Genomic DNA, 12,628 nt, shown 5'->3' with positions numbered 1-12,628 from the left:
TTGCTAAGTTGCTGAGGCTGGCTTTGAACTTGCAATCCTCCTGCCTCAGCCTCCCAAGCCACTGGGATGACAGGCATGTGACACCACACCTGGTGGAAGATAGTCTCTTAAGAGGCATTTCCTCCCTTCTAGAATGAACAGAGATGGTTGGCCTCGTAGTTTGGTTTGAAGGTGTTTTCTGATCTGTGGTGTAATTGATAAGAAAAATCTTAAAGATTCATCAGAAGGAAATTTTATTTGCTCTGGCATACAATGAGCTGCTTTTATTTACATTTGAGAGTCACTTTAAGGAAGCTTGGGAAGACAAAAGACGCGGTCCTCCTGTCTTTGCTGATAACGGCTATTTGGTGAAAACAAGGGCCTCAGTCGTCAGCTGGGTGTTCCGTGTGTTTAAACGTTCCCTGCGTAGAGTGACATCTGGATGACTGAGGGACGATGTCACTCTCAGAGGCATGATGCTGCAGGACACGGCCAAGTTAGAAAGTCCTTTGTGGGTTTTCCCATAGCAAACCAGAGCATGTACAGCCAGCATGCGTCGAGTAACCCAGCAGTGGAGGTCTGCATGGAGTGAAGACCATAGTTGACTTCTGCCCACAGCTGTTTGGAGACAGGAAATGGAGCCTTTCTGCTCTCTGACCTACAAAAGCACACTGCTTTGTAATGGATTCCACAGCCAAAGCAGAATCTGAACAAAGCACTATCTCTTCGCTGTGACCTACACACAATGTGAGTGAGATTCCAAGTTATGCAAATGGTGGGAGGGAAGAAACGCCCTCTCTCCAGCCCAGTTATGGGATACTGTTGAGAATACTGGAAGAATACTGGAAGATCAGTGTGTCGCTTCTGCTTTCTATCTTCTTGGGTATTCTGCTCTCCTATTCTTATCCATGACATCCTTGACATTTTTTCATTAACGAAATGTCCTCCCTCTAGACCAGCTCTTTCTTTCAGGATGTTGGTAAGACTTTCTCTCATCCACTGTCAGCTCAGTTTCTTTTTTTATCTTTTTTCTTATTTTTTTTTATTTATTCTAATTTGTTATACATGACAGCAGAATGCATTTCTACACACATCAAGCACCATTTTTCACATCTCTGGTCCTACACAAAGCCAAGTGACACCATTCACGTCTCATACGTGTACTTAGGGTAATGATGTCTGTCTCATTCCATGGCCCTTTCTACCCCCAAGCCCTCTCCTTCCCCCTCCCTCCCCTTTGCCCTATCTAAAATTCCTCCATTCCTCCCATGCTCCCCTCTCCCTGATGGATCAGCACCCACATATCAGAGAAAACATTCAGCCTTTGGTTTTTTGAAGCTTACTTCACATAGCGTGATATTCTCCAACTCCATCCATACCTGCAAATGCCAGGATTTTATTCTTCTTTAAGGATGAGTAATATTCCATTGTGTACATATAACATAGTTTCTTTATCCATTCATCTACTGAAGGGCATCTAGGTTGGCTCCACAGTTTAGCTATCATGAATTATGCTGCTATACATATTGATGTGGCTGTGTCCCTGTAGTATTCTGTTTTTAAGTCCTTTGGGTATATACTGAGGAGTGGGGTAGCTGGGTCAAATGGTGATTCCATTCCAAGTTTTCCAAGGAATCTCCATTCTGCTTTCCATATTGTTTGCAACAATTTGCAGTCCCACCAGCAATTATGAGTGTGCCTTTTCCCCCACATCCTAACCAACATTTATTGTTGTTTGCCTTCATAATAGCTGCCATTCTGACTGGAGTGAGATGAAATCTTAGAGTAGTTTTGATCTGCATTTCTCTAATTGCTAGAGATGTTGAATATTTTTTTCATACATTTGTTAATTGATTGTATACCATCTTCTGAAAAGTGTCTGTTTCCAATTTCCTTGGTCCATTTATTGATTTGGCTATTTTTTGGGGGGAGATGGTTAGCTTCTTGAGTTCTTTATTCATCCTAGAGATTACTGCTCTTTCTGATGTGCATGTGGTAAAAATTTGCTCCTATTCTGTAGGCTCTCTGTTGACCTCACTGATTGTTTCTTTTGCTGAGAAGCAGCTTTTCAGTTTGAATCCATCCCATTTATTGATCCTTGATTTTATTTCTTGTGCTATAGGAGTCTTTTTAAGGAAGTTGGGGCCTAATCCGACATGATGAATATTTGGGCCTACCTTTTCTTCTATTAGACACAGGGTCTCTGGTCTTTTCCTAGGTCTTTGATCCACTTTGAGTTGAGTTTTGTATATTATGAGAGATAGGAGCTTAATTTCATTTTGTTGCATATGGATTTCCAGTTTTCCCAGCACCATTTATTGAAGAGAAAATCTTTTCTCCAATATATGTTTTTGGTGCCTTTGTCTAATATAAGATAACTGTAGTTATGTAGGTTTGTCTCTGTGTTCTCTATTCTGTAACTTTGGTCTACAAGTCTGTTTTGGTGCCAATACCATGCTGTTTTTGTTACTATTGCTCTGTAGAATAGTTTAAGTTCTGGTATTGTGATGCCACCTGCTTTACTCTTCCTGCTAAGGATTGCTTTAGCTATTCTGGGTCTCTTATTTTTCCATATGAATTTCATGAGTGCTTTTTCTATTTCTATGAGGAATGTCATGGGATTTAATTGGAATTGCAATGAATCTATATAGTGCTTTTGGTCGTATGGTCATTTTGACAATATTAATTCTGCCTATCCAAGAACAAGGGAGATTTTTCCATCTTCTAAGGTCTTTTTAAATTTCTCTCTTTAGTGTTCTGTAGTTTTCATTGTAGAGGTCTTTCACCTCTTTTGTTAAGTTGATTCCCAAGGGTTTTTTTTTTCTTCATATCTCTTTCAGAGGATTTGTCACTGATGTACAGAAGTGCCTTTGATTTATGGGTGTTGATTTTATATCCTGCTAATTTGATGAATAATAATTTCATTTATTAGTTCTAGAACTTTTCTAGTGGGATTTTTTTGATCCCCTAGGCATAGAATCATGCCATTGGCAAATAGTTTGAGTTCTTTTCCTATCTGTATCCCTTTAATTTCTTTCATCTGTCTAATTGTTCTGGCTAGAATTTCAAATAGAAGCAGTGAAAGAGGGCATCTTGTTCCAGTTTTTAGAGGGAATGCCTTCAGTTTTGAGAGCAAGCACGACTCCATCCACTTATTCCTCTGCGCAGGTGCAAGTGGAATCAATGCCATTTTAGAGAAATTTTTGCAAAGTGGACATTCCAGGACCCAGTTTGTAACCATGAGGCTGTGGACCCAGACACTTAGCTGTTATGAGTTGTATCTGGAATGAATCCCCAAAATATATGTGTTGGAATCAGATACACTAGGTGGGAGGGAAAGGGAGAGAAAAGGGAAATTGCATGGTAATGGAGGGAGACCCTCATTGTTATACAAAATCACACATAAGAGGTTTCGAGGGGAACGGGTAAATAAACAAGGAGAGAAATGAATTACAGTAGATGGGGTAGAGAGAGAAGATGGGAGGGGAGGGGAGGGGGGATAGTAGAGGATAGGAAAGGTAGCAGAATACAACAGTTACTAATAGGGCATTATGTAAAAATGTGGATGTGTAACCGATGTGATTCTGCAATCTGTATTTAGGGTAAAAATGGGAGTTCATAACCAACTTGAATCTAATGTATGAAACATGATATGTCAAGAGCTTTGTAATGTTTTGAACAACCAAAAAAAAAAAAAAGGAATCATGTTCTCCATTGCAGCAAGGTTCAGAGGTTGGGGTTAGGTGATGATTAGGGCTCTGACCTCATCAATGGATTAATCCATTAGTTGGATTAGAGATAGGAGCTTAATTTCATTTTGGATTATCAATGGATTAATCCAACTAATGGATTAATCCATATAGCTACGGGGACCACTGAGTACTAAGTATCGGCAGGTAGGGTGTGAACGAAGGAAGTAGGTAACTGGAGCGTGGCCTGAGGGATTACATCTTATCCCCGGCTCCCGCCCCACCCCTCTCTGCTTCCTGGCTGCCCTGAACTGAGCAGCGTTCCTCCTTCCACCATGATGTTCTGCCTCCCCTTAGGCCCAAAGCAATGGAGTCAGCTCGCCGTGGACTGGAACCATGAGCCCTAAATAAACCTTTCCTCCTCTAAGTTGTTCTTGCCAGGTATTTGGGTCCCAGAGACCACAAGCTAACTAACGCTTCAGCCCTCCCCTCCCAGTAGCCCCTTGACTGAGGCTTGACTACCAGGGAGTTTATCAGTCTAACTCCGTCCTTCCACTACTGGACAGGGAGCTGGTTTCTTTGGTCATTATGTCACCTCCCACCCCTCCCTAAGGATCTGAGCTCCATTCCGGGTGGACACCTGATGTTCACTGAACACTTAGCTACTTTTGGAGGCCCACTGCTGAAGGGATGGGGCAGATGGCCCTGCTGCCGGCCATAGATGAGGGGAGAAGATGTTCTACAGATGACAGTGAAGAAAAGCCACCAGAGGGAGGATGTTTGGAAAATGAGGAGCGGAGGGCACCAGGGTCAAAGGAAATGTGAGGAAAATTTGGGGCTCTCTTTTGACTTGAGTTTCTCAAGACTGTGTATAAACTTCAAGGCATCCAAAGCAAGATGCTTTCAAAAAATCTTAGACTATAGCCAGGCACCCGCCTGTCATCCCAGGGACTTGGGAGGCTGAGGCAGGAGGATTACCAAATTCGAGGCCAGCCTCAGCCACTTAGTGAGACCTGTCTCAAAATTAAAAGGACTAGGGATGAAGGTCAGTGGGAGAGGGCTTCTGGGTCCAATCCCAGTACGAAACAAAACAAAACGAAACGCCTTAGGTTGTCTTCTGGAACAGTCGGCGCAGTGAGGTCGCTACTAAAATGTAAAACCATTAAAGTCAAACAAAATGAGAATCCAGTTCCTGAGACACTAGGCGGGGCTCAGTGGCCACAAGTGACCAGAGGCTGAGGTACAGGACACCAACGCAGAGCCCTCCCATCATCATTAGGTTCTGATGGACAGCCGTGCTCAAGGGGACGATGGTGCCTTCATTTCACCTCATTCATCAATTCATTCATTCTGCAGACATGAAGCCACCACCTACTTACTCCTGGCTCCTCACTGAAGAGGGACCAAAGGCTTCAAAGTAGAGACTTGGGAGCAGCTGGGATCAGCTGCTCACTCACTGTGTGACCATGAGCAAGTCACTGGCCATCCCTTTAGATGAGTGAACAATGAAGATGAAGTAGTGTTCCTCACAGGGTTTGTTAGGAGCCTTGAATGAGTGTGTATGTGCGTGTGTGCGTGTGTGCAGACGCATCTGCATACATGTGTGTGGGTATACATGTGTCTGTGTGCACCTGTTTGTATGCATCTGTTTGTACGTACACATTACTCTTACTGATCCGAGAGTCGTTTCTGGAGCACGTTCAGGGCTTGGCAAGTGAGGACGGTTATGAGTACTCGCGGACGTCTGTCATGGCGGGATGAGCAAAGCAACCGCAGGAGCTGCTGTCTTGGAGTTTATCCATCCATGGAGAGCAGCAGTCAGTAAATCACCAATGAATAGTGGTAAACAAGGTCAAGAACTGCAGAGCCAGTGAACGGGCTGAACAAGCCCCAAGTCCAAAAGCTGAATGTTCTCCCTGATGTGTGGAGGCTCACACGCTGGAAGGGGTGGGGGGATACAGGTTCCCTGGATGAGACTGAGGGGAAGGAAGGGAAGGGAGGGGGATGGGAATGAGAAAGAAGGGGATGGGAGTGAATGGGACACAACTTTCCCAGGTTCCTATGTGAACACATGACCAGGGAAACTCCACATCATGTCCAACCTCAAGAATGGGGAGTTAGACTCCATGTATGTGTGATAGGTCAAGATACACTCCACTGCCATGTATCTCTAAAGAGATGAATGGAAAAGTAAAAGAATTAGCTGAATCAGCAGATAATAGCTAAGGGAGGACTGTCTACAAAGCTTCTTAGAGGAGGTGATGTTTAAAAGCAAAGAGAAAGATCGTTTCAGCAAAAGGGTGGGGTGGGGGCAAGATGGCTTCCCCAGGCAGAGGGGAGCCTGCTGAGAAAGAGGATGGTGAGACCAGAGTACAGAGGGCAAGGCAGGGGCTCCCCTCAGGTGACCAGGACAGGCAGAGAGCAGTCCACCCAGACTGGAGCCCATAAGGAGCATGGAGCAGGGGAGACATCTCTAAATGCCCAGTGCCCCTCCAGGGCTGTGTGGGCCCCGTGTTGTGGGGTGAGTTCACCAGAAGCCCAGGCTAGTTGAGGGGGTGGATTCAGACTCGGGGGCCGTGGGACCAGGCAGAAATGAGCCGTTTCTAGGCGTATTTGAGAATTGAACCTTTGAGATGAGCTGAAGGACTTCCTGTGGTTGAAGGTAGGCTTGATTACCTGGGCAGATGGTAGATTCATTCACTGAGATAAAAAAAGATCAAGAAGCTGGGTGCAGTGGGGCATGTCTGTAACCCCAGTGGCGCAGGAGGCTGAGGCAGGAGGATCTCAAGTTCCAAGCCAGCCTCAGCAACTTAGCAAGGCCCTAAGCAACTCAGTGAAACCCTGTCTCTAAATACAGTACAAAATAGGCCTGGGGACGTGGCTCAGTGGTTAAGCGCCCCTGGGTTCTATCCTGATTCTTAAAAAAACCAAACTACTTGGTGACAGGTGGTCTATTAGATATGGAAGTCTGGGGTCCAGATGAAAGGCTGGACTGGAGAGAGCCCGATAGGCATGATTAGTGCATAGATGACCTTTCAGAGAGAGGACAGGAGACCACCTTCTGAGAGTTGTTCTGAACATTCCAAAAAGCACAAAGGAAACCTACCGAAGGGAAGAAAGCATTTGCAAACCCTATATCTGATAAGGGTCTGTTTAGTATTCAAAATGCATAAAGAACCCTGAGGACTCAGAGACAACTTATTTAAAAAACGAGCCAAGCACTTGAACAGATTCCTCTTTAAAGAAGATACACTGTTCGGTGTCACAGGCCATTAAAGACATGTAAATAAAAGCCACAGTGAGATACCACTTCACATCTACCGGGATGACGATAAAAAGATAATAAACGTCGGCCAGGATGTGAAGAAATAGGAGCCCTTGTCTATTTCTGGTACAAATGTCAATTGGTTCCGCTGCTGTGGAGAAGAGTTTAGGGGCTCTTTAAGAAATAAAACACAGAATTACCATACGACCCAGCCATGCTCCATCTAGGGACATGGCCAGGAGAAGCGAAAGCATTCTTTGTCTATGCAGAAACCTGGGCATGAATGTTCATAACAGCAGGACTTTTTTATGAACATTACAATACCAAAAGGTAAAAAATGTAAAAGCTGATGTTCATCAGCCGATGAATGGATAGACACATACATTTGGTACCTACATGCAATGAAATATGATTCACCCATTAAAAAAGAATGCTATGGACTAAAATCTAATGAATGTTTTCTCTGATATGCAGATGCTGATTCATAATAAAGGGTGGGGGTTGCTAGGGAAGAATAGAGGTACTTTGGATTAGCCCAGGGGGTAGGAAGGATAGTTGAATGAATTGGACATTATTGCCCTATGTATATAGGTGATGACAGGACCCCTGTGATCCTACCTCATTTACAACCAGAAGAATGAGAAGTTTTACTCCACCTCTGGACGGTGTGTCCAAATGCATTCTACTGTCGTGTATAACTAACTAGAACAAAGAAAAAATATCATGAAACTGATAACATTATGCTAATGGCAGAAAAAAAGATCCAGACACGAAAGTCCACCTATTGTGTCTGATTCCTTTTACATGAAAATATCCAGAATGGATAAATCCACAGAGACAGACAGCAGCTGAGTGATGGTCAGCAGATGCGGTGTCTGGTAAGTGATTACTTGGTGACATGGAATGTTCTGGAAAAACCAGAGAGTTTGGAAACTCCAGAGGTGATGCTGATGCCATTGAGATCTACAGTTTAGTAGGTTGAATGGTAATTGTAGGAACTGGGTACTTTCCCTCTTGCCTTCACTGATTCCGGGAGGAATGGGTCCACAAAAGCAATGTGCTCATCCTTGTGCTGTTAGGCTCATCATGTCGTGAAACGTAACATTTGATTGGAAACCACAGCCCAGGGAGGTAGATGGGAACAAAGCTGCTTTGGGGGTGAGGCAAAGATGCCAGATGAGAATTCAAACCTAAAGGAAGAAATAACCTCCATCATAAGGGGGAGGGTGAGAGGGGGCAGCACGCTGAACTGCGTACATAGGAACTTTCTCTCTTTGGTTCTGTGAAAGGCACATGATTCTCTAAAGTCATAATTATCACGACGCATTATTGGGTTTGCAGTGCATATAAATCGAATTATGTAGAACAATAAGATGATAAAACATGGAGAGAATAGAGCTATTGTAATAGGAGTCAAGTTTTTATGTTCCGACGGAATTAAATGAGTATGGATGTGAAATTAGATCTTGATCAGTGAAAGGGTATTCTGTAAACCCAGCAGCAACCCCTAGCAAAATAAATTTTAAAACCATAATGAAAAATTATTCTTTAAAAATTCGAACCCAGTAGGAAATGTCCTCTAACGATAATGAAAGGAGGGGAAAATTCTTGAAAAAGATGGGAGGCATAGATGCCAAAAACAATGCGGGAGAGGTCAAGCCAACCATATCAAGAATATGGTTCAATGAATAATTACATGATCCAATTAAAGGCAGAGATGATCAGATTGGATTAAAAAAAAAAAGGAAGCCAGGTCCAACTAGGTGTTGTCTACAGGAAATACACCTATAAGGCAGAGATACCTGTCGGTTGGAAGTTAAAGGATGGGAAAAAGATAAACCAGGCAATCATCAACCAATCATCATCCATGAGCAAGCTGGAGTGACCACGTTTATATCTGACAAGATCCACTTTGAAACAACAGCTCGAAAAAGCTGAGACCACCCAGGGAGAAGCAGAGCTGGAGGAGAGCAGGAGGTTTTGGGTGGAACTCTGGGAATTCTCAAATTTAGAGGTGGGATAGAGAGGAAGGATATAGAAGCCACCACATTTTTCCAGGCAAGGGTGTAAACCCACGCTAGAATCCTCCAGCGCCACCCCCGGACAAGGCTGGCTGTGGAACCCCTCTGCTGGCCCATCTCCCACCCTGTTTTGACAACTGAGGAAATGAAAGACATGAACAGCGACTTCCCGAAGTCAGAGATATAATCACAGAGCTAAAACTAAATCCCACTGTTTGTTCTCCCTTGTCTGCCTGCCTGCCTGTCTGTCTCTCTGTCTGTCTGTCTCCCTCTCATGTACGTTCGACAACATAGATGCATTTTCTTTTGGGGGGTACCAGGGAATGAACTCAGGAGCACTTGACCACTGAGCCACATCCCCGGCCCTGTTTTGCATTTTTATTTAGAGATAGCATCTTACTGAGTTGCTGAGGGCCTTGCTTTTGCTGAGGCTGGCTTTGAACTCGCCATCCTTCTGCCTCAGCTTCCCCAGCCAGGGTCAGATGCATTTTCCTCTTTCTCCCATACTACGTCTTCATTGCAGGTTTTTGGGAACCTTCAAGATTAGACTTGCAGGGATGCAGACAGCTGGGGATACTGGTGGAACACTCGCAAGGTTTCAAATCAGCGGGATGAATCTGAGTTGACCATGTGTTCGCTTTGCCACTGTGGGTGACAGGGGGTTGACTTCTGAGGAGTATCAAATCCCTTAGAGAGGAGCCTACATTTCAGGAGCCACAGTCATGCTCTCCAGTCCCTTGAGGGCTTTGTGAAACCTTGTGAAACATCCAAGAGTTAATGGTTCTGCAGGGAGAGCTTAACCCCTACAGGAAGAAGAATCTCAAAAAAGTCCAGAGAAAATAGCTGCAAGACTCCAAATGTTTCCCGCTGCTGTTTTAACCCATTGTGTAGGATTCATGAACATCTACCATAGAACAGGGGCAGGTCACAGTTTTACCAGTGATTCCTTGCTACCCAGAAAATTCAAGTGCATGATAGCATTGCAGCACGCCCTACCTGCCCTGGTGTGTTTCCTATTTGAGTAAACCGTCTAGAGTCAGGTTGTGCTCTCTACTTCGGAAGTCCACGAGGGCTCCAAAAAGATAAGTCTGGCTTCTCTCCTTAACAGCCTCCATGTTTCCAAGTGGGTGTTTGCTATGATCAAATTCTGGGACTACTGCTATTCCAGATTCTGTGGCACTAGAATCAGGTTGTGGGATTTTTTAGGCCTATATTGCACAGTCTTTTTTTTTTTTTTTTAGAATAATAAATCAATATTACCATAAACACAAATGGAGCCCCCTCTCTTCAAAACTAAGCAATGAGGTAGAAAAAGATTAACCCGGGAAACCACAGAAGGTCAACTGGGGGTTTTACCAGAGAGTCCCCATGCAATTTGCCAATGAAGAGTGACTCCAAATTTGAGGCAGTGTTCCTTGTAAAGGATTTGTAGTGGTCGGGTCCTCTTGCAAGATAGATAGCCATATGGGAGAGGAACTAAATATTTTGTGGCTGCTAAGGGACATCATGTTATACCACTGGGCTCCAGAGTTAGTCCAAAGGTTGCATTTCCTTTTCTAATTCTAGTCAATTGGATGCAGAAGGATTTTGTGTCCAATGGAAGGCAGATTTGCATGTTCTAAGTACCTTTTTTTTTTATTATTATTGGCAGTGGAAGAAAGAAAAGTACAGATGAAGTCTCTGCTTTCATGCTGAAGAGATAGAACATGAAGATATGGACAAGTCCAGAATAGTTGGGTGCTCAATAGAGTGATCTTGACTCATGGTTTGACAGTACTCTCTTTCGGTCTTTATAATGAACTAAATTGGAGTTCTGAATGCACTTTCTTAGAAGAAGTTGTCTCCTCATAGGAGAGAGTAAAGCACATTGTTATCACTTGGAAGAAATTAGGAAGGAGGAGGAGGAAGAGAAAGAAAAGCTAATCTTAACAAATTGTATTGCTATTCATAACATTGCTATTTTATCTGGGTTTTTTTTTTGATAGTGCTAATCAGATCTTGAATTAAACATGAAAAGTACTATTGAGAAAAAGAAAATAAATTGACATTTAGATGTAATTTTTTTTTTCTTACTGAAAATATCTACTCTAGCTCTACAGGGTGTTTTTTTTTTCCTAGTAAGTTGACATTTGTAGTTTATTCATATTATATTAAAATAGAATATCCATTCTTCTTTCTGAGTGATACAATTCAGCTTAGCACAATACATTTCTTTGAGGTTATAAATAAAGGGAAAAGGGAGTTGAATTTTATGGAAATCAATCTGAGAACACAATTTATTTTGATTAGAGCCTAATCTTTCTTGGAGTTTCCCTTATTACATTGTAAGTCTTTTTATCCCTTAAATCTCTATTCATTAATACATTAAGCCAAAAATCATTAATAAGCATCCTGCCTCATTACAAATTGCCAGGGCTAGATTTCCATGCAGACAATCCTTGGAGAGAACAATGGCAGTTTCTTTAACTGCTGGTGTTAACTGGCCAGCATCAGGTCGTTTCTAAGTCCCCAGATCAGGGCAAGCACTGAGTGTGCCCATTCAACAAAAATACTGCGTATTGTTCTGAAGAATGATCCTTAAGGGCACAAGTAAGTCATCTTCCCCAACGCTTTTCCCCAACATTAACTAGTGATTCTTTCCAATAACCTGATGACAGAGGCCACTAGGAACATGCCCACTTCCAAAGAAGGAAACAGAAGTCAAGAGAGGGGTAGGGAGAGCGGAATCTGCAAAAATGGGCTGGCTCGGAGGTCACACATTGCCCGTGTCACATTCTGATGGGAATAAGTGCCTTCCAGTGATTTTTTTCTTTCTCGATGGTCAATTATATCTCAGTGTGGCTGATGAGATCGATGATGCTCCTTAAATGGCCGAGGACTCTGAGGTAGGCTGACAGGAACAACACTCCTTTCTCTTGATTTCAGTCAAGCTGGGCAGCCTCAGGCCTCCTATAAGGTGACAAAATTCTTAGAGTGATATTGTCAAATGTTCCACTTGTCCTTCCTGGGGTGGGGGGCAACGTATTCTTAGAATCTCAGAATGACAGACTCTTCTTGTCTAAAAGGAGCATAATCCATATCTTATCTTGGATGGCAGACCCCTCTGAGAAACTGACACAAGCTGGATTGTGGCATCTCTTCCCAAAAATATACACTAAAATCCTCCTGCACTGAAAACCCATGCATAGAACTTACCCTTGCCTTTTCTGATGAGGGAATGCAGACCCAAGAAGGTGCAAAGATGTGCCCTAGTTCATCTAACTCCCAAAGTGGTCTCCTTCAAGTTGTTCATTGTTTGGGAGTGCTGAGGGAACCTTAGATCTTAAGGAAGTAGTACTCTGGTTTTGTGCAGTTTCACTTTGTTCACCCATTTAACAATAGATTACGTCCTCTGTGGCAGGCACGGTGGTGGTGGTTCATTCTTACCTTCCGTAGCACTAGCCTTACAAACCAAAGGAGAATCAAAATGGCGGCATTTCCTGTTGATCTTACCTGTTGATAAAGTCCCAGGGAATAATCTTGTTTTGCAACTGCTTTTTCTCAGATGAAGATAACAGAATTCTCAAACAGTTCTAACTCTATTCAAAATGTTTGATGACCTTCTGGGATTTTTATAGCCAAATCTAATTTATTACGTGGTATTATGTTTTGGATGTGTGTTGTCCCCCAAAGTC

At 43.2% G+C, this 12,628-nt stretch overlaps 1 long non-coding RNA gene across 2 annotated transcripts in view; it reads right to left on the bottom strand.

The window, feature by feature from the left end:
• Positions 1 to 216: 216 nt before the first annotated feature.
• Positions 217 to 12,628, bottom strand: part of LOC110599119 (uncharacterized) — a 285,629-nt gene continuing 273,217 nt past the window's right edge. For both annotated transcript variants that reach the window (XR_013434512.1, XR_013434515.1), the window contains exon 7: positions 217 to 11,903. This is a non-coding gene — a long non-coding RNA (uncharacterized LOC110599119). The remainder of the gene's footprint in view (positions 11,904 to 12,628) is intronic.

The sequence above is a fragment of the Ictidomys tridecemlineatus genome, chromosome 2 (assembly GCF_052094955.1).
Source record: "Ictidomys tridecemlineatus isolate mIctTri1 chromosome 2, mIctTri1.hap1, whole genome shotgun sequence".
In the NCBI taxonomy this organism is placed as follows: Eukaryota; Metazoa; Chordata; class Mammalia; order Rodentia; family Sciuridae; genus Ictidomys; species Ictidomys tridecemlineatus.
The sequence above is the reverse complement of the archived record's forward strand: the minus strand, read 5'-3'. Positions and strand labels throughout refer to the sequence as shown.